The following is a 22,184-nucleotide window of genomic DNA, read 5'->3' as shown; positions in this document are numbered from 1 at the left end:
CTCAAAATTTAAGATGCTCCTCCTCCAAATCTTCCCTTTGCCTCTTTTGTAATCAGAAGTATTGATAACAATGACACACGATTTCACAGCGATTACCTTCTGAACAAATTTGTTATCACCCTAGACAAAAGAGAATGCTCCACTACTTCTAACTAAATCAAACAATACACCCTGCAAAAGTGTACAGTGAATTAAAGCAATATAAAATAAAGCAATAGACTCAAATATAGTCAGTTCTCCACTCATCTTTTCTCCTGGTTGGCACAAGAAGGATTCATTACTAGAAACTTCAGAATCCAGGGCACAGTGCCATTCAGTTTCCACCTTGTGTCTTCTGCTCTGGAAACTGCAGAAAGTCAACTAACAACACAAGACAGGTTTGAATGATCCTTCAGCATCCATCTGTTCTCAAGAAAGAACTGAAAGGCAAGAGAGTACCAATCTGGAATATTCTATCTCCTTACCAAAATGATCTATTGAGACCTTGGGGTAAAAATGAGCCAAGAACATAGGTCAGCCAACCTAAACAGCAGCTTGGAAGTTCAAAAGAGTTCAGAAGGATGAAAGCTTCCAGAGAATTGCAACTGTGGGTCCCTAGAAATAAAGTTCCCTCCCAAAACAATTCAAATGTATTTCAATCCCCCATATTTAGATGGTAACCTTTGATGACATTGAAAAACAAAAACTAAAAAAACAAAGCAGGCATTGCTGAAGGGGTGAGAGCCAGGCACAGATTTTAAGGACAGCAGTACTGGGTGACTGCTCACTGGGCTGTTAAGCATAAAGAAAATGCACACTGGGGAACAATGGTGAGCCAGTAGGGACCGAGGGCCCCTCTTCTCTCCAGGGCTCCAGGTCATGCTGCAGCTCACTCTACTGTGGCTCAGATGCCTCTCTGAAGGCCGTGGGCTGCTTCTATGTGGCTCCCACCTGGAGCTGAGAATTCACCCCTGGCAGACCTCACACTCTGTCTTGTCAGGTTCCTGGGAGCTCAGGGTCTTCCCTCTCTCTGTTATAAAGGCAAGGAGACGTTTGAAGGGGACTCTCTGGTATTTTCAAATGTGCAGGTCGTGCTCATTGACTCTTGCACCCTGCTGTGCAACAGATGTCAGGGCTTCTTCCTCCCATCTGTCTGAAACTCTGCCCAGTGACCAACTACCCATGCCCTCCCTCTGCCACCGACAGCGTCACCACCATATGCTACTCTACTTCTATGAGGTCAGCTTTGCAGATTCAACACATAAGTGACATCATGCTGCGTTTGGCTTTCTGAGGTGAGGGATATGTTAATTAGCTTTACATAACCCTTCCACATTGTGCACGTATACAGAAACTTCACATCGTACCCCATACACATATACATCTGTGACTTGTCTATTAAAAGCAATATCAGCAAAACCATAATACATAAAATAAGATGCAGGAAGTGTGGCTAGACCACCCCACATACTTGCTCTTGCTGCTTCAGCTGTCCATATTGACTGGCACCACCTTGTTGAGCCGTCTGCAGCAGATCTTTCGGGCCATCGGGGTACAGCACATTCTTAACATAAAATTGGCAGATCTCCTAGCAAGCCCCTTCTGGCCTTGCCCTTCTTCAGAGGGAGAGATCAAGGTCTTCCCATCTGGCTGCCTGGCTTGGAGAGAGGTGTCTTCTCCTCATCTTCCCCATGGCTGCTGCTGCTGTGGGTCGACAGGGAGGCCACGGGCCAGTGCACTCGAGGGGCAACCATCCCCTCGTGGGAGAGCCATGTTCCCACTCATGCCATGATCCTGAGCATCACAGTCAGTGCAGCTCTCCTCGTTTGAGGTCCTGCATGCTTGCAGAGGCCCGGGAAAATCCACGGAATACGGAAGGCTGGAGAGAAGCAACCTGCTCCAGACTGCCAGACTACAGGTCTCAGAAAGCCCCACCTCCAAAAGCAGACATTTTAGTTGAGTGCGGCCATTGGAGCCCCTCCCTGGCAGCTTTGCCAGAAGCTGAGAACTGACCATTGACCCCTATTAAAAGCAATTGTGGAGCTTGAGGGCAGGCTCACCCAACCCAGCCCTGCCAGCCTCACTCTCCCCCCTCACCCTGCTGAGGTGGCCAGTAAGAACACACCTGGAAGTCCCAGAGTCCCACCCACCACCTGAGAAACTGGAGAGCCTCTCCAGAAGAAAGAGAGCTGGTTACGGGACACAAAAACAACATTGCAGCTTGCTCCTTCCAGCAAGCCCCACCTACTGCAGCAGGTCAATTTGCATGCCCCTTTGCTACAGTTACTGACTCATCACATTGGGAGTGGTAGAATCTCACCCGCAAGAACCACCTACTAGTTAAGAGACTAAACTGGGCATGTCATTATCTAAATGAAAATCCAAAGGTAAGAAGCAACAGCTGCTCCAGATGGGAAGGAGTCAGCAAAAGAACACTGGAAGTATGAAGAATCACACTGAAAGCATACCCCCAAAGGGGAACACCTCCTGTCTACCAATGAATATCAACCAAATACAGAACACTGAAATGACAGAAGAATTTCAAACATGGATTGTAAGAAAACTCAAGGATATGCAAGAGAAAATGGATACCCAACACAAAGAAACCACACACACACACACACACAAAAAAAAAAAAATCTTGGACTTGGAAGAAAATTCACTAAAGAAATTGAAATATTAAAGAAAAATGAAACAGAACTTCAGGAAATGAAGAATTTATTGAAGGAATTACAAAACACAGTGGAAAGCCTCAAGAATAGGGTAGATCAAACAGAAGAAAGAATCTCAGGGATTGAAGGTACCACCTTTCAATTAGACAAGTCAGTCGCAGAGATAGAGCAGAGAAATAAAAGAGCAAAGCCTGCAAGAAATGTGTGATTATGTGAAGAGGCCTAACACAATAATCACAGTCATACCTGAGGGTGAAGAAGAAAACACACAAGGGTTGGATAAACTATTTGAGGCTATAATGGAGGACAATTTCCCTGGCCTTGCTAGAAATCTAGATATCCAGGTACAAGAAGATCAAAGGAATGCTGGGAGATTGACTGCATACAGGAAGACACCATGACACACTGTTATCAGACTGGCCAAAATATACATGAAAGAGGCCCTCCTATGAGCTGTAAGGTGAAAGAGGCAGGTAACCCACAAAGGAAAACCATCAGACTATCTGCAGACTTCTCAACTGAGACCTTACAAGCCAGAAGAGACTGGGCCCCCATTCTCACTCTTCTCAGACAGAATAATGCCCAGCGTAGAATCTTGTGTCCTGTAAAACTAAGTTTCTAAAATGAAGGAGAAATAAAGACCTTCTCAGACAAGCAAAGACTGAGGGAATTCATCAAGACAAGACCTGCCCTCCAGGAAGTACTCAAAACAGCCTTATACTTGGATCAGCACGATAAACACTCACCAGTGTAAAATCGTCCAAAAGGTAAAGGTCCAAGGCCAGATACCACAATAGCTCAAGAGAGAAAACAAAGTAACAAAGTTTAACTCAACAGGATGAACAGAAATCAGCCCCACTTAATTCTTTCAATAAATGTGAATGGCTTGAACTGCCCACTGAAGAGACACAGGCTGGCTGAATGGATAAATATACACAAGACAAGTATCTGCTATCTTCAGGAAACACATCTAACCCACAAGGAAGCATTTAGACTCGAGGTGAAGGGATGGAAGAAAATATTCCATGTAAATGGAAGCCAAAAGAAAGCTGGCACAGCAGTTCTGATTTCAGATAACTTAGTCTTCAACAAAAGTAATGAAAGACAAAGATGGTCAGTCTATAATGGTGAAGGGTATTATTCAACAAGAAGACATACAATTCTAAATATTTATGCACCTAACTCAGGTGCACCCAGATTCATAAACCAAATTCTACTTGATCTAAACAAAATGATAAACAGCACCACTGTAACAGCCAGAAACTTCAACACACCTCTGACAGAACAGGACAGATCCTACCAACAGAAAATAAAGAAACAATGGACTTAAACAGAACTCTAGAACAAATGGGCCTGACTGACAGTTACACAACATTCTACCCAAAAACCACTGAACATACATTTTTCTCATCAGCTCATGGGATATTCTCTAAGATTGACCATATCTTAGGGTACAAAGCATGTCTCGACAAATTTAAAAATATAGGAATTATTTTTCTATTTTTATGGATCTTCTCAGACCACAGTGGAATAAAATTAGAAATCAACTCCAACAGAAACTCTTATCTCTACACAGTCATGGAAATGAAACAACATTCTGCTGAAAAGATATTGGGTTAAGAAAGAAATTAAAAGATTGGAAATCAAAAGATTGTTTCAACTACATGATAAAGAAGACACAAGTTATCAAAGTCTGTGGGACACAGCTAAAGCAGTCCTGAGAGGAAAATTTATATCCCAAAATGCCTACATCCAATAAACAGAAAGATCACAAAGCAACAATCTAATGAACTGTCTCACAGGACTAGAAAATGATGAGCAAACCAAGCCAAACCCAGCAGAAGAAAAGAAATACCCAAGATCAGAGCAGAACCAAATAAAATAGATAATAAAATAAAACTATATGGAAGATTAATACAATGAAATGTTGGTTCTTTGAAATGATGAACAAAATTGACAAGCCTCTTGCTAGATTAACCAGAAGCAGAAAAGAAAGGACTCTAATAAGCTCAGTCAGGAATGAAAAAGGAGAAATTACAACTGATACCACAGAAATATAAAATACCTATGAATACTATAAAAAGGTTTACACACATAAACTTCAAAACGTGGAGGAAATGGACAAAGTCTTAGACACACAGCCTCCCTAGGTTCAATCAGCAAGAAATAGTGTTTCCGAACAGACAAATATCAAGTACCAAAATTGCAGCAGCAATAATAAACCTTCCTTAAAAAAAAGTCCCGGGCCAGATGGTTTTACAACTGAATTTAACCAGACCTACAAAGAAGAACAGGTGCCTGTCCTGCAGAAATGATTCCACAACACTGAGAAGGAAGGAATCCTCCACAAACATTTTACAAGGCCCACATCACTCTCATACCATAACAAAAGAAGAAAACTACAGACCAATATCAATTAGGAATATAGATGCAAAAATGCTCAACAAAATCCTAGTAAACTGAAGGTGCTTTTCAAACCTGAAGGTGCTTTTCAAAAATATAATCCATCATGACCAAGTGGGCTTCATCCCAGACATGCAGGGATGTTTCAACATTCACATATCTATCAATGTGATTCACCACAGAAATAGAAGTAAGTGTGTCTGCAGGAGCGTGAGTCAACCTGGAAGGTCCTCTGAAACCATGTCACACTAAAGGAACCAGAGCCTCTTACAATAGACAGAGAAGAGGTTTCAAAGTCCTGACTTCAAGTCCCAGCTCTGCCACCTCCTGGCAGGGTCTCCCCGAGGACATCAGTCAGCGTCCCTGAGCCAGGATCTTCAACAAGAAAAGTGGAGACTGAGAACAACCACAGAAACCATCTGAGGGCTGCTGTGGGGCTACCTGAGGCAGAGGATGTGAGGTGTTGACTCACAGAGACACCCAATTGGCTTGGGGACCCAGAGAGTCAAGCTGGGTCTCCCCAGCTAGTCCTGTGGTCAAATCCCAACTCAGATCATGCAGGTATGGAGTGGACTTCCCACAAGGTAGTGAGCTCCCTAGCACCAGAGGTATTCAAGTCAGATTTAGATCTGCGTCTTCCAAACCAGGAGTCACAAGCCACAAGAGTGCTTGAAATGTTGCTAGTCTGAACTGTGATGTGCTGTAAGTGTAAAACAAACTCCAGATTTCAAAGATTTCTTTTCTATTGCAGAAAAGAAATTTAAAGTATCTCAGTATTTTATATTGATTACATGTTGAAATGACACTATTTGGCATAAATTAGATTAAATAAAATATTTTACTAAATTTAATGCCATCTCTTTCACCTTTTGATGTGACAACTAGGAAATATTATGTGACATGTGTGGCTTGTATTACATAATCTTTCGACTGGACAACACCAGTCGAAATCCTGGGTGTTCCAAGTTCGGTTCCAGGACTGGCAGCATCTGCCGCATCACCTGGGAACTGACTGGAGACGCAGAGTCTCAGGTGCCGCCCGGGCCCCACACACGGACTCGGAAGCTGCATTTCCACGCGCTCCCCACGTCACTCCTGCACGCACTGAAGGTTGAGAAGCCCTGCAGAGTCCTGGGCTGGAGGTTTCAGAGGGGTCCCATCTTCAGGCAGAGGGGGTGGGGACACCTGGCCTGAAGCCCAGCCTGTATCATGGGAAATATTAAGTAATTGATGCCTTTGTCCCTTAGTCACACACTCAGCCCGGGGTGTCCTTGAAACCAGCTCTGTCACCAGGAAGTGTGCACACACCGCAAAGAGAAGAGGACAGCTTTGCAAGGGATCAGGCTCTCTTGCTTAGAAGTGAGCGCTGTCACAGAACTCACTGACAGCTGCCCCGTAACCTTTTAAGGGCTGGGAAATCATCTCAGAAAATAACTGAAAAATAGCTCTGTGTGTTTAAAAACAAAAAAACAAAACACAAAATTTAACCAACTCCCTCCCCCCTAATTCCTCCTTTTTCTCTCTGAAAACGTGGCTGACAAGCATTAAATGGCACTAAACATAGCAATGGTGAGCAAGTAAATCACTGAGAGGTGCCACATGTAGCCCAGGCCTGTGTTACGGTTGAGCTGTAAACCACTGAGAGCTGGGAGCTGAATTAAAACGCTGACGGCCTCCCAGCTGTGAAGCAGCCAGGAAGGGTCAGGACCAGGAGCCCAGCCCCATCCAGGGGGTGCAGGGAGGTCGTGCCTTTCCAAAGGCAGATCGGCCCAGGTTCAATGTCCTCCATCAGTCTGCAGGACACAGCCCAACCCAAACTCCCCACTCCCCAACACACCTGTCTGTGACCTCCCTCCTCCCTGACAGCCCCACTGGCCTCTTTGCCTCCGGGCTCTTGAACTAGCTATTCCCTCCGACTCAAATGCAGCTCCCCAGATGGTCACTTCCTCACTGCCTGTTCAAAACTCACCTTTTCAGACAGGCTTCTCCTGACCACTCAAAATAAAATGCCCCTTCCTGCCATCTCTGCCCTCATCTTGCTTTATTTTTGCATACTAGCATTTATTACTCTAGGACAATAGATTCTACGTACATTCTATTATTTGTTTGTCATCTGCCTTCCCCCGGAATGTCAGCTCCATAAAGGCAAGTACTATGTCTAATCCCAGAGACTAAAACAGTACCAGACACATAAGTAGGTGCCTAATAAATATTTGTTGAATGAATAAATGCATGGATTTCCAACCCTTTCTTTCAGCTGGTGTGGTGATCTCACAGGGAAAATGTCCAAATTTCTAGCAATGACCTCAGCTTTTCACTCATCCATTCACCCAACCATCCTTCCAAATGACTATTCATGCATCCATCCATCCATTCATCCATCCATCCAACTAGCCTAGCATCCGTCCAAACAGCTGCTAATATCTATTCATTTAACCACCAGTCCATCCATCCATCCATCTGTCCATCCCTATAACCATTCATTCAACCACCCTTCCAAATACTATCTCCATTTCCAATACCTATCCAGCACCCACCCATCCTACTACTCAGCCATCCACCCATCTAAACCAATCCCCCAATTGTTCCACCTCCTATTTGGGGGCCCACAGTCCCTGCACTCTCCTCTACCAAATCCAGTTCATGCCATCATGTTTACGTGCATGTGATTCATTCTTCTTCTGTCATCAGAATGTGAGCCCCTTGCAAGCAGAAACTGTGTCTTATTTATCTGATTTCCATGCCTAAAACAGAGCTGACGTATAGTAGGTGTCAGCAACTGTCTGCTGAATGAATATGTTTTTCCTTTTCCCTTATTTATTTGTTCAGCATTTCCTCCTAGACTGCCATGATCTCATTTCTTGGTCATCTGTTGGTCTCCAAAATCTTGCACCTGACACAAAGAAGACACTATAAATATTTAATGAATGAATGAGTGAATGAATGCTCAAAAGAGAGGAAGGATAGCAGGTGTGTAGACTCTTGGAGCCAGACTGCCTGGATTCATAGCCTGGCTCTGTACTTCTTAGCTGTGTGACCTTTGGCGAGTCACTGAGCCTCTCTGTGCCTCAGTTTCCTGATTCGTAAAAGGGACATAATAGTACTTACCTCATTGGGTTTTTCTGAGAATCTTAGGAATCAATATATACGAAGTACTTAGAATAGTGCCTAGAGTGAGACAAAAGCTACATACATGCTTTAAAATAAAATATTCATTCACCGCTAGCCCACTGGAACAGAATTAAGAAGGTGGGAAGGAAGCTTCCGTCTGAGCCTGTGCTGTCCTGCAGGACGCCTTCCACAGCAAGCACTCTGACTTTTCCCAGCCACGCCGGGATGACTTGGCAAACTACCAATAGCATGTCAGGTGGTCAGGACAGCTATGTAGGAAAATAAAACACGGACAGGAAGTGGTGAGACAGGTGGGAGGGCAGCTTCAAATAGGGTGGTCGGGAAAGGCCTCCTTGACAGGTGACGTTTGAGCACAGACGTGAGGAGGTGAGGGGAGAATGTCTGCGAGGAGAGCATCCAGGCAGAGAGCACGGCAAGTGCAAAGGCCCTGAGGCAGGGACATAGCTGGTGTGTGTGAGGAGCAGTGAGGAGGCCCGTGTGGGTTGGACAGTGAGCGAAGGGGAAGGAGAAGCGGCACAGGGGGCTGGCTCCTTGGGCCCTCGACGTGCCACTGATGACCACTCTATCTGATCAAATACGCAAGTGGCCCTTGGGACAGCAGAGAGCCCCGCCCCACCCCTACTGTCCCCTGACTCACAGGCCTGGCTGCGGCCAGGGAAGGGGTGGGAATCCAGCTCCCAGGACCACCCAGACCAGACGGGCCAGAGCAGCAAGGGACAAGAACAACACCCCTCCCAGCCCCAGAGGCTGGGCAGGGACTGGGAGGTGACTTTTCACTCTGGTGGGATTCCATCCCCCTGAGGGCACCTCCCCCGGAGCACGAGGCACATTCCAGCAGGGGCCAGCCCCATCCGGCTGGGCCCCCATCCCCAGGGCTGCCTCTCCTGGGCTGTCACCACACTCTCCGGGGGGGCTTGCTGAGGTCCCCTGCCACCCCCGAGACCCCCGAGTCCCTGTTGCACACCACTCTCAGTGCACAGTGAGGCCTCAACAGCCCACACGGCCAGGGACAATGTCGTCATGGAGCCTCAGAGGTGCCTGTCCCTTACCCAGGGTTCCAGAGCTAGGAAATGGCAGAGGCTGACTAAGAGCATGGCCTGGGCTTCTCTGCACCCCAGAGGGGACATTTTACACAAGCTCACAGATGGGCCAGCAGGCCGGGTGCTCCTGCTCCTCCCCCCTCCTCCCTGAATGATCGTCCCTTCCCACCACCCTCCTGCCCTGTGCCCAGGCTGTGGCTCTGGCTCTCCTGCCTTCCCATGTTACTCCTCCCACGGGCCACCCCACAAACGCCAGGGCTTCCCTTACCAGCTCCACAGGTGGCTGCTAGGAAGTAGCTCCGGCCAAAACCTCTCTCCAGAGTTATTTATAACAACAGCCAGAAATGTGTACGATGTCCTTGTCTCCTCTTCCCACCTTCCTTCCTTCCCCGGCCCCACCTGGCCTGCTTCTGTCTGCTGCCACCCAGCCAGCCATCACCTCCATCAGCCTCTTGTCCCCTTGTCATTCATCTTCTCCCAGCCACTTGTCCAGCCTTGTCCTCACTGCCACACCCCATGGCTGAACCAGGAAAATACAAATTACTTGATGTACGGTGCCACCATCCCCACTTCACTAACTTCTGTCAGTCCTCTGGTCCGGACATACTCAATGCTCCCTAATTTATAAAGGCAGCCAGTTACAAAGTGCTGATCCCACTAATCCCAACCCCACATGTCCCAGGATCTCTGCTCACCATGGCGCCTCTCTGAGCGGCCCACACTCTACCCGTGCTCCATCCCTTGACCTCTTCCCTCCTCTGTTCCCAACCTGCCACTACCTCAAACTCCTGATCTCGAGTATCCTCCCGCCTCGGCCTCCCAGAGTGCTAGGATCACAGGCCTGAGCCTGCCAACTTTTTCAATGGTGGAAAGCAAGAATAGCTCAAAGACGAATCCTACATCCTCAGCAGACGCCAGACCTCCTCTCTATCCTAGCTTGCTTTGCAAAAATAATTTCCAAATTCTTGACTAATTCAAAATGAATTATTTTTAGAGACTAAATTGAATTTTTTGCCAAGTAAGAATATTTTAAAATAAACTACTATTTACCATCACCATCCTTTCAAAAAAAAAAAAAAGGCATCTTGACACAAGGAAGGGCAACAGATAATCTCTTAAAATCTCTCAGCAGTTCTTAAAAGGAAGTCAGCATAGCTTTATGAACAACATGACACCTTCTTCTTATTTTCCTTTGTGTAGTTCAGCACTTGGGAAGGAGTTCTGGTTGAACTGCCTCGTACCAAAATGATTCATTCATTCCATTCAAATCATTCTGTCACTCACAAACACGTGTCAAGTTCTAGCATGTGCCAGTTGATGTGACATTGGCTCCCTGAGCTCATAATTCATTCAGCAAATGTGTCTGAACACCTAATATGCTGTATTCTGGAGAAATCAGGACCAAAAGCAATCTTCATTCTCAAAGTAGTCATAGTTATAACGGAAAAAAAATCACAAAAAATATGAGTGAGAGGGTCTTAATTAGGGTCTCCGTACTATGTATATACTTCATTGGGTCTTTGAGCCCCTAAAATTAGTGTGTGTGTGTGTGTGTGTGTGTGTATGTGTGTGTGTGTGTGTGTGTGTGTGTGTGTGTGTGTGTGTGTGTGTGTGTGTGCAAATCTGGCATTTGTGTGATTGATCTGTGTCTAGCTACCCTGTTACACTATCAGCTCCTTGAGGGCTGGGACCAGATCTGCTTTTGCTCACCAACGTCTCTCCAGTACTCAGTGGGTATTGTTGAGTGGACGACTGATAAATGTTAGTGTGATGAGCCTGACGTTGTCTTTAGAATCAAGTCCACATTCTTTACCAGGGCATTTAATGCCTTCCACAATCTACTTGTTCAGCAAACTCCCACCACTCCCTTCTCAGTCTATGATCTAGTCCATGAGGGTGGCTCTTCTGTTCTAACTAGGCCTCAGGGTCAGTTTCCCTCACGCTGCTTTCCTCCCCCGGGACATCTCGCATCCCCAATCCGTCCGCCCCTCCCTGCACTGCAGATTGACTTCTTTGCTGTTCTTCTTTAAACCCTGAACTCAATCCCATTTCCTTTGTGAAGTTCTATGATTGGGTTCCCGAGGAAGCCGACTCTGAGAGGAAGACTGGAACACAGGAAGATTATCAGGAGCTGTTGCTAGGAGTGACACTTGTGGAACAGAATGAAAGGTAGCAGACTGGGCCAAGGGGGAGTTGGGCTGCAATGAAATCTCAACAAAGACCTCAGCCAACCCTCAAGGAGCTCTGAAGCTGAGGTGGCCCTTCGGCGCTGCTCCACGTTGTAGCGAGGGGTGAGGCCTTTGTATTCCTGCATCAAGCAGGCATGGGATGTAGACGGCCCCTGGAAAGGCGTCTTGGGTGGGAGGGCTGACAGCACTCTTTCTGAGCAATTAGAGGAATAAATCTCTCAGTCCTTCGGATGACCCAGGCAATACACACAACATCCACTACACCAATGTTCTCAAATTTTCACACCCACCCAAATCGCCCAGAGGCTTGTTAATATACAGATTGCTTGGCTGCAACTCCAGAGTTTTTGATTTAGTAGAGCTGGGGTGGAGCCTGAGAATTTGCATTTCTAACAGGTTTCCAGGTGATGCTGCTGAACCAGGGAGCACACTTTGCAAACCACTGCACTGTACACAAGGCCTCAACCCAGAACTTCTGCCCGCCACTCGCTGCCTTGCACTGTGTTGCATCATCTCTTTCCCAGCTGCACCCCTTGGGGAATGCAGATCTCTACGGATCATGTGATAGTTTACGCCTGTCACAAGTAAATGGACAGCAACTGATGGAATCTGAGCAGAATGGGGACATGATCATATTCATAGTCACAAAGATCACTCTGGCTGTGGTGAGGGGAACTGACTTGCCCTGGGAGGCCAAGGGGGTCTGCCAGGGAAGATCCAGTTAGGGGATTGGTTACAGCCGTCCAGGCCAGAGTGAATAAATAGCAGCTCGGACTAGCGAAGGTGGAGGAAGATAGATTCAAGGGGTGTTTAGGAGGCAATGGTGACAGGACGCAGAGGGGGAGTAGATTTGGGGACCAGAGACGGCTTGAGGTCAAGAATGACTCTGCAGTTTCTGCCTATGCAACCGGATGTGTTGAGCCGTCATTTCCTGACACTGCGTGAGAGACAGCTGGTGGGACAGGAGGGTCTCATATACAGGGCTTTTACAACATTTTTGGTTTTTTATTCCCAGAAGTATCAAGTTGCAAATGCTTTTTAAAAAATAACTTGTTAATTGCTTCATTTTTTTTTTTCTTCTTCCACACCAACATTGACTTTTCCACACGATATTCTTTGCATTAGGAGACGTATGTGCTGTAGCTTTTGCCTTCAGGGACCCGTCTTTGAATGTTTGATCGTCAAAAACTGATTTAAAGTCTCATAAGAGAACATCTTGTTCCGAACTGACTGTACCCACCCCCCCAAAAAGTAACAAAGAACATCACACGGGCTGGCATTATTGCCAGACAGTACATCAACCTTGCCAAATTTGCTCTCCACAGACACAAGCTCTGGCCGTTACGATGACAACATAATAAAGGAGAAAAATAGGAGAGATGACATAAAGGAGAATGTTATCAAGCAGGATATACTTCGTGACTCAATTCTAGCATACCTCTTACCATGAAGTGTTGGTGCTTGGAATAATAATGCCCCTGGGAGATTAAGGGCATTTGGGTCTTTTAAAAGAAATTTAGAACACTAGGCTTTAACATGTAAGATTTAGGAATCTTTCTCCAATTGTGCTATGAATGAATATATAGCTTTTCTGTACTTTTTAAAATCTGCCAAAGAGACAAAGAATGTTTTGTTTTCAGAATACAATAGTATTGTATCAGATAAAATTCAGTTTTGAAAAATTTCCGAATCTTAGGAAACATATCACTACAAGCGAAGGAGACTTTTTGACACCTGTCATTTGAAATGGTTTAAGGTATGACAAGCATTCATTAGTCATTAGCTACTGGACAAAGATGAAATGAATTCACTCCCCATTTAAAAAAATTGTTCTTTCTTATTTCCATTTATAAAACTCTATTTCTCTACCAATATGCCTAGACTTTCGTGGTTGATCAGAGTCCTTGCCACCTACCCTTGGACACAGCCACAAAACAATGAGGCTGATGACAAATGCGATTTGTGTTTTTTTTAAAAGTAAGAAGACCTTCATTTGAAATACTCCAATTTCAGTTTCATCTTACTCTTTTATAAATACTGCCTCTTTGAGGACACACAAGGCAATAAGTAATAATTTATCCTTCAGCACAAAGCCAATTTGATTGTAAGAGTCTTAAAGAGATTATAGGGCCTAAAAGTTCCAAAGCTCCAAGTTAATATTGCAAAACCCACAGGTTCCAACAAAGCAAGCACGTGCCAAGTATAAGCTAAAGGCCACAAAGCATCCAGAAGTTACTAGCAGGCTGACTTCGGGTCCTCAATTCCAACAAATGTCAAAAGCTCAGGTCATTTAGCCAAATTTTATTAAGCACTCACTATATACCAACTATTGTTGAAGTGCTTCAATACCATGGAAAAGCTTTCTGTTGTTGTTTAAAGGGACCATAAAGCAAAAGTCACTTCTTAGTTTTTATGTGGCTGCTTTTACTTTCCAGCTTACTTTGCCCCTGGATCCTGGGCACAGAATTCCAGAGTGGAAGGATTCTTAAGGAACGTGAAATGAGGGCTCTGCAACAGGTCTATGCCAAGGGAGATGCACAATTTTTTTCTATTTTTTTCTCCTACCAACTAGTTTTCTGTTATTCCAGAAGTGAGGCAGGAAATAGAGCCTAACGCAGAAGCACCACCGCGCCAATGTTTCCTGTATCGGAGCCGCCAAGATGGACACACTAGTGACTCCCAGGAGCAACTCTCCTAATCTAAAGTCTCCAAGCAGAATCTTCCTGGCAACCCTTTTCTCCTCTTTGCCCTACAAGAGAGCTCGATATAATTCAAGGCTTCATTTTACAGATAATGCAACTAAAGCTCCCACGGGATAAGAGGCCCCACAGCTCAGCGGGTGCTAATGGGGACTTTAAAACTATAGAGTCCTAGGCCTCAATTTAGTCCTATTAACTCAGTCTTCTGGAGGGAGGGCTCAGGAAAGTGAATTTTCAACCATCTCCCCCAAATACACAACCACCCAGGCATGATGGATCCAGGGACCAGCTTTGAGAACCATCAGTTGGAGATGGGACACAGGAGCAAGAAGGCTGATGAGACTAAGTGACATATAAGGTCCCTGCCTTCAGACCATGACTGTTCAACTTTCAGGGGCACCTGAGGTCAGGGGCATCCCCATCCAGGCTGCATATAGGTAAGGTCAGAATCATGAACTCAGTCAGGGCTCCCGATCCAAACCACAGGGAGAAAAGTAACGTGGCAATGACAGGCAGTTAAGAAGTCTCTGTAGATGGTGGGCAGAGAGGGGAGTGGAAACAGTTTACTACTGCAGACTGATTTCATTAACAAGGAATCACTTCTGCAGACTGGAATCGTTTGCAACCAAGATTGGACCAATTAGCGTACCCCAGGGTTGTGTTTCAGCTACAGAAAGCAGGGAATGCTCGCGCGCTCAGGCCAGATTTATGTCTTATGTGGCTGCTTTCACTGTGGGGCTTACTTTACCCCGAGACTCCAGTCCAGCAGACCTCAGTTTGGTTTCATTCATCTCCCGACATCTATTCCTAAACTCCACAGAAGAACTTCCCCTATGCTAAGCTACCTTGCTTTTTCTCACGTTAGTTTTAGAATAAAGAACTAGTGAGATGCTGCAGATTCACTGTGCTTGGGAATGTAAATTGGTGCTGTCTTTGGGACTGTAACAATTTAAAATGACCATATGCTTTGATACAGCAGTGAGACTCCTAGCAATTTATCCCACAGAAATATCTGCACAAATTGGCAAAGGTATAAGTAGGCACAAATGGGTTTATTGGAACATTTTTAATAATGAAAACTGCAAATAACCCAAATATTCATCTGTAGGAGAATGCTTAAATAAATTAATTCAGATACTTTAAAAGAGATAGGCCTATGTAGTACTTTTATGAGTTGTACAAAATATATTAAATGAATACTATTTATAGTGTTACTCCATTTTCCTTTGTGAAAACCATATGTAAGTTGTGTATATTATGTACGATTTCTTATGTGTATGTATGTATGGCTGCATACTTTCCGGATAGACTTCATATGTATGTATTTATACATCATTGTATTCAATATACACATACATATGTTTATAAATACATGGAGAGAAGTCTGGAAAGATAGATTAACTGTTATCTACCAGCATGGATTTGGGAGAAGACCAGAACTCACAGAATGAGGGGCTTCTAAGTACATTTTGTGCATATTTTTTGAGTTTCTAGTCTTACCCTATGCATTTTATTGCTCTGATAATTTAAAAATAGTAACCAAGATTTTTCTAAAGAAACTGGATGGATAGTTAGAAATAAGATAATTCTTAATAAAAGCAGTAGACGTTCATAAAATAATCAGAAAGAAAAAATAACTCATTCCACAGCTCTCTTCCCCTCTGCAGGTCATATTCCCTGTCTCCTCTTCTTCTTTCAAAAGCTCATGTTTGGAACAAATATTTGAGAACAACTGCTTTACCTATGGAGTAAAGGTTTGCGCTCCCTCCCTTTTTACCCCCTTCTCCAAGTCCCCCAAATCCACATTGCCGCTAAATAAGAGGTTCTTCAACTCTAGAGATCATTTGCACACCAGGGGAAAAAAAGACAAGAAAAAAAACAGCAAAAGAAAAGAAAAGAAAAAAGAAAGAAGGAAAGAAAGAAAGGAAAGGGGGCCGGGCGCGGTGGCTCACGCCTGTAATCCTAGCTCTGGGAGGCCGAGGCGGGTGGATCGCTCGGGGTCAGGAGTTCGAGACCAGCCTGAGCAAGAGTGAGACCCTGTCTCTACTAAAAATAGAAAGAAATTATCTGGCCAACTAAAAATATATATACAAAAAAAAAAAATTAGCCGGGCATGGTGGCTCATGCCTGTAGTCCCAGCTACTCGGGAGGCTGAGGCAGGAGGATCCCTTAAGCCCAGGAGTCTGAGGTTGCTGTGAGCTAGGCTGATGCCACGGCACTCACTCTAGCCCGGGCAACAAAGTGAGACTCTGTCTCAAAAAAAAAAAAAAAGAAAAGAAAGGAAAGAAGAAGGGAAAAGAAAAAGAAAAGAGAAGAGAAAAGAAAAGAGGAGAAGAGCCCAGCGTGGCCACTAGAGGGGGACCATCACACGTAAGACCACTGCAAGCTGCCAGGGCACAGAAAAGCCTTCACACACACAGAGCTAAAAGCCCACAATGGTCAACGTGATTCAGTCTTTGGCTTGCCTAATATGCCCTAAAGCAAAGGGTCTTGTTTATAAATATAAAATTACAAATGTGAATGTGTTTCCCGTATTAGCGGGGTTGCCTCCCACCCCCATCCCCACCCCAGGAACTGAATATTTACAAGTCCTGGAACAGAAGCAAACGGGTTGGAAGCTGCCTGGAAACTGCATATTCAGAAACAATGCCCAGATGGAGCCCAGCGGCAGAGGCAGGAGTAGCAGGCAAGAAACTTTAGCCTGGTTTCTCAAAGGCCAGGGTACCGAAGCCTATCAAGGAGGTCCTCACATGGGCTCTGTCGCCTGCTGTTGAAGGAGCAGGAGGAGCACACTGTTCCTCCCATGCTTCTCACACCCATCTCAGCTGTCTTATCAGCTGCGTTCTTTTCATGCACTTGAGCCTGGAACAAGTGAGCTGATAACGCACCTTTTCATCTTCATTATTTCCCGCACACCCAGCCTTCTCCCACCCTGCTCCTAAAAAATCCACTTCTTTGGGGTACCACAATCATTTTGTAAAAAGAAGGGGCACATTCTGGGGAGGAAATGTGATGAAAACACACCTTTCAAAAATGTGTAGCCCTCACTTTGTGTATCCCATTACCATATTGAGAATAATTACTGTGATGTGACTACGCACCGACCTTCAAAGTTTGGAATGGACTTTAAGCAGGTCAAAGGTTTATGCACAGACTACTCTAAACTGACTATTTTAACCCCTCCTGTCTTGATTCTACCTTTTCTAGAAGTACTTCCACTTAATTTTCAAAATCTGAAGAACAAATAGGTTTAGTAACTTGCCCAAAGTCACAGATCTGGTAAGTGGTAGCACCAGAATTTAAACCTAAACAGTCTGACCCCAGCTCCAATGTCCTTAACCCCTAATCCAGTCCACCTCCTCACTCTGGGCCTTCTTTCTCCCTGAGGCCATCTCTTGCCCCAGTAATGTCCCCTCTTCCGTCCACCCCTCCCCACCCCAAACTCAACACAACTACGGATCCAGTGATGCAGTAGAGAGCACAGAAGTCACAAAAATGTCGCGAGTCCTGGTTCTGCCTCACTCAGCTGTGGCACCTGGGGCATTCTGAGTCCTAGTTTCCCAAGTGCACATTGGGAATACTAACCAAAAATAACCAGTTCCTCCCAAGACTGCTATGCAGATTAAATCAGGCCACATACATCAGCATCCAGCACGGTGCCTGGCACCTGTGAGGTGCGGCGAATTGTTGGCTGCAAGGCAAACCAGCCCAGGGAGGAGGGAGAACAATCACAGTTGTTCTACCCAGGAGGAAGTGAGCTGTTTCCAAAAGTAACACTGACCTTTCCCACTGGCTTTAGAATACAGCCACTATCTGACGTCCCCTGGGGGGACGTCCAGGGTCCATCACCATGTCACCTTGAGCAGAGGCTGTACCAGTAGTCGGGATCTTACACATCATGTGCCTAATTCCTGCAAAGCCCTTTTCGGGAGTCCCGCTGTACAAAGTGATTCCAACTACAGGATGGTTTAGGGCAGTCCATACACAGAATTATCTTTCAGAGGACCCAGGGCCGTTATTGCTGTCTCTGTGAAATACGTGACACCTCATGGCACAGCCATGTCTGTGCTGTTCTCCAGGGATTCCTCTTTCGGACCCTTCCAGGGTGACTGGCTTCAGCTAGATTTTTGGTGGGGGTCTCCTTAGGGCCAGGGAAGGACATGCACGTCTGCATTTAACAGGTCTTCACAAACCAACAGGAAGGAAGTGCTTCGTAACGGTTACTTGGACCTGCTCTCGTGGTCATTTAAACCCAGTTCGTCACTGTCCTCAGAGGAGACAGAGAAGGGCTGATGCTTTTTTGGCAAGACAGATCCGGGTACTCGCAGACCTTACTTTTCTCCTAGATGAGCAGCTCTCAAATTCTTTGGTCTCAGGATCCCTTTACATTTCTAGAAATGATTGGGGACCCCAAAGAGCTTTTGTAATGTGAGTTATATCTAGAGATGTTTAATGTATTAAAAATTAAGACTGGAAAATTTTTAAAGCATTAAAATACACAAGCTCATATTCCATGAGCCATCAGACTACATATCATGTAGTCTCTAGAAAACTCCACTATATACTCATGAGATAATAAGAATACAAAAGGCAAATAACATCTTAATGTTATTAGGAAAATAGTTTTTACTCACAGACTCCCCAAAAGGGGACTGGAGATCCCTGGAGTCCCCAGACCACACTTTGAGAACGGCAGAGCTAGATAAAACCTACTACACCAGATTGTAGTGGGTCCCTGTCTGGCAACCCTTAAACTGTTCTCCTTTTGACATCCTCTTGATTTTTATTTTTGTTTATTTATTTTGGAGACAAGGTCTTTCTCTGTTACCTGAGCTACAGTGCAGTGGCATCGTCATAGCTCACAGCAACCGCAAACTCCTGGGCTCAAGTGATCCTCCTGCCCCAGCCTCCCAAGCAGGTGAGACTACAGGCACACACCACCACGCCTGGCTAATTTTGTTATTTTTCATAGAGATGGGGTCTCCCTATGTTGCCCAGGCTGGTCTCAAACTCCTGGCCTCAAGCAATCCTCCTGCCTCAGCCTCCCAAAGTGCTAGGATTGCAGGCCTGAGCCACTGCGCCTGGCCTCATCTTGATTTTTAAATCTGGCAATTTATAAATTGGAATCTAGATCCCAGACCAATAATCTCAGAGAAGGATTAAATGAGAAGGAAGAATTTAAATAACTAGGCAGAGCTACCTAAATATTCTCTAAAACCAAAATGCAAATCAGCACTAAAAACACCACAGAAAACATTTAACAGGCTGATCAACATATTATGGGCCAACAGACTGCCTGCGCTCCCTTTTCTTTTTTCCTTCTTTTTAATTATTATGCCCACAAATGACATTTCCATTGGTATTGGACCTGCCAGAGGTGGATTCAAGAGGAAAACTTCAGAATTACACAATATATGTAGCAATAATGAGATCTAACTTTCCTCTTTAATGAGAACTTTGTGGGAGGTATGGACCATGCAGTATCAGGGTATTTCCAAATTCCAGGACTAACACAGTTCTGGGGTCAATCATGCCAGCTGTTTGTTTGTTTGTTTGACACGGGGGTCAAGTTAAGCTTTCATGTGTAGTCTCTTTGTTCTTTCTTACTCTTAGTCCATTTTGCTCTCTGTTCTACAGCTCTAAGTCCGCGGTGGAGCAGGACCACCTGGCAGCGCCTCCTGCTCCTCTGCTTTTGGTAATCATATTCGTAATAGAAACACCCACCTAGTAAGCACTTAGCCAAGTACTTTGTGCTAAGCACTGTATTTTTGCATTATCTCATAGCTCCTCACCACTCCAAGAGGTAGGTATTATCATGCCCATTTTACCTTGGGGGACATTAATTGCCTCCAAGTGGCGCAGTTAAGCATGTGGCGGTACAGGGGTATGAGCCCAGACAAGCTCATTCCAAGAGACTCTGCTAAACTGCTTTCTAAAGACAGCAACCGAAGAGATTAAAGGGGCATCATTCTCATGCCACTTAAACAAATAAAATCTTACTTGGCAAGGGTCTGGAGCAGAGAAAACATCGTAGACTTTGCAAAAGCAACCCACAGGAGCCCTTCCCCGCAGGCACCAGAGTAAACGCAGGTGAGCTTTCCGTCAGCGCCCCCTGACCAGGAAAGCCCTATCTGTTTCCCTGATGTCTGTTTGCTGGTTTCGCTTTCCCCCTAAGCGTTGATTCAGAGCATCTGACATTACGCCGCTGAGGTGCCAAACTGGCATGTTGGAAGAGTTGCTCTGATCAGTCTTCCAGTTCCCTCAGCAAAGAAAACAAGGAGTTTGTCAAACATGGCCCAGGCCCAGGGGCGGGAGAGCGATCGCATCCGACCTCCAATTACTCTGAAATGGAATTGCCTCCTCGCCTGACAACTGTGACTAATTCCAGAGGCCCAACCACCCTTCTCATGATGATGACTTCGGGGTCAATTACCATTTGGGGGCAGATTAGAACCTGATCTGAAGCCGAAAAATTCCGCCCCTTAGTACTAATCCCTTGAACTTTCCAATCCTAAATAGGGCAAGTTTCAGAAAAGAGCATTTCTCATTTTACAGCCTACCTGAATATTGTCTGTACTGCTTTTGCTTAATAAAAAAATTAATTAAACTCCTGCTCTAATGGTCTGAACACAAGAGTCAGAGGAAGGAAGGAGTTCTGGCCAACTGCCAAGGCTCCATCTGAGGCCCTTGGAGTTAATAATTTCCACGGTGTTTTAAGCATTCGCAACAACAAAGGCCAGCTCCCACTAACCGCACAAGTGATTCTGGCCAACCTATAAAAGCAAAGCCTGCTCCAGGGGAGTTTGTATTCTAGAGAGTTCAGTTTTAATAAATAAAATGAAACCAACAGTCAAGAAACTGACATTTCTACTATCCTCTGCTATTAATCTGCAAACTTAGCAGTAAGTGCTAAAGTTAATCAAAATGGGCTGTCTCGGCTCTGCTGGGGTTACCTATGGCTGTTAAATCATTCCAGGCGGATGGGGGCATGGAGGACAGGAGCCTCCTGAGGCATTTCTAGGCAAGATGAGGCCCTCGGGCAAGCCCTTTCTCACACTTGCACCTTTCTTACTTGCCCGTTACTTGATCAGTCATTCTTCGGATATAAACATGAGATTTTGTGCTCTATGAAAGGAATCAACTCTTCACACTCTAGGTTGCAAACTGGCACCCCACGGGCTGAATCTGGCTGCAGAAGCAATTTATTAGGTCTTCGAGGCCACCCGACAAGGCAAGTCTTCTCTCTTTCCCCCTGACAGTCTGTTTGCTGGTTTCGCTTTTCCCCTAAGCGTTGTTTCAGAGCTTCTAACGCTACTCTGTTGACGTGCCAAACTGACACCTCAGTTTAGTGGTTTGTTTTTTTTTTTCAATCTGAATTGGCCGCCATCATTAAAAACTCCAAGACTTCAAACAAAAATGCCAATATCCAGCAACTCCTGGAAGCCGGATGACTGGGCAACTCCAGGCTGGCATCGCCGCATGGCAGCCGTGGGCGAGAGCAGGGCAGGGGCAGCCCCTTGAGAGCGGGCACCACTCACGCCCAGCCCGCGTCACCTGCCAGCGCTGCTCGCCGGACTCTGCGCCTCCTCTGTTCCTCCAGCCAGCCAGGCTGCAAGCGAACTCCCTGATGAGAAATATTGCTGACGGTAACGCTAATGTTTGTTGGAAGGGAAGAGGAGGAATACATGCAAAATATCACTTCAAAAAGAAAAAATAGATCCCATACTAATCTCTTGTATAAAATTCCCAAAGTTTCAGAATAGAAAGCTCCGTGTTTATGGCGTTTTTAAAAAAATATTCCTTTTGCTAAGTCAACTACAGATTTTGCTACATGCAAAAATTTTATTTGCAGCTTGAAAACTGTGGATAAAAACATGATCTATTTTGAAAGGTGATTAGCAAGAAGGCCCGAATTCTGGGATTCTTACGGATGAAAAACCATTTTTTCTCAACAATAGAATTCTCAGTAAAGACAGTCCCTGGAAAATAGAATTTACCAACACACTATTTTGGAGACATAATAGTGGAGACCTCCCCCAGCCCCCACCCCAATCAACACTTACTAAAATA

The 22,184-nt window shown here is 45.2% G+C and overlaps 1 protein-coding gene across 1 annotated transcript in view; it reads right to left on the bottom strand.

Moving 5' to 3' along the window:
* The window catches only part of SUMF1 (sulfatase modifying factor 1), a 114,964-nt gene that overhangs the window by 11,629 nt on the left and 81,151 nt on the right, over positions 1-22,184 (bottom strand). The gene's annotated exons all lie outside the window — the stretch shown is intronic.

Source organism: Lemur catta, chromosome 18 (genome assembly GCF_020740605.2).
Source record: "Lemur catta isolate mLemCat1 chromosome 18, mLemCat1.pri, whole genome shotgun sequence".
NCBI classification, from domain to species: Eukaryota; Metazoa; Chordata; class Mammalia; order Primates; family Lemuridae; genus Lemur; species Lemur catta.
Note: the sequence above shows the minus strand (reverse complement) of the source record. Positions and strands in the feature narration are given on the sequence as shown.